The sequence below is a fragment of the Phalaenopsis equestris genome, unplaced genomic scaffold (genome assembly GCF_001263595.1).
Source record: "Phalaenopsis equestris unplaced genomic scaffold, ASM126359v1 Scaffold000224, whole genome shotgun sequence".
NCBI classification, from domain to species: Eukaryota; Viridiplantae; Streptophyta; class Magnoliopsida; order Asparagales; family Orchidaceae; genus Phalaenopsis; species Phalaenopsis equestris.
Window position 1 is genome coordinate 4,107,069 of NW_018164666.1, and position 555 is coordinate 4,107,623.

Consider the following 555-nt stretch of genomic DNA (forward strand, 5'->3'; position numbering starts at 1 on the left):
AAAAAAATTTGTTCGCGTTTGTCTCGTTTACTTATCGAACGAATCGAACACAAACTAATTGACGAACCGAACACGAACTGTTCGCGAACAACGAGCTTTTTTGATAGCCCTAGTCTTAACGATGTCGGAATTGAGTGATCTAAGGCTCGTTGGATTTGTCTTGTCGAGACGCTCGATTCGAGTATAAGCTTGCTAGTGTCGACATTTGTTTAACCTTCCAAATGTGTATGGAAATCTTCTAAGGGTGATTTAATGGCTTGATCTGGGCTTGATTTGACTTGGATTTGACTAGTTTTTATATTATTAGGTCTGTCTCAACGAGCCCGTCAGTTTGATTTTAAGTTTACTGAAATTGGAGCGTTGGATGAATTTTTATCAAGATTTGAACGTTTTTTGCTTAAAATATCGTCTCGAGATCTGTGATATATCTGAGATTCGTGTCGAATGATGAAAATTTCTTGGTGGCGTATCGTTATTCAAAATCCAAAACATCTTCATTAGATGACATGTGCTAATTCCGCCTATTATATATATATATATATATATATATGTCAT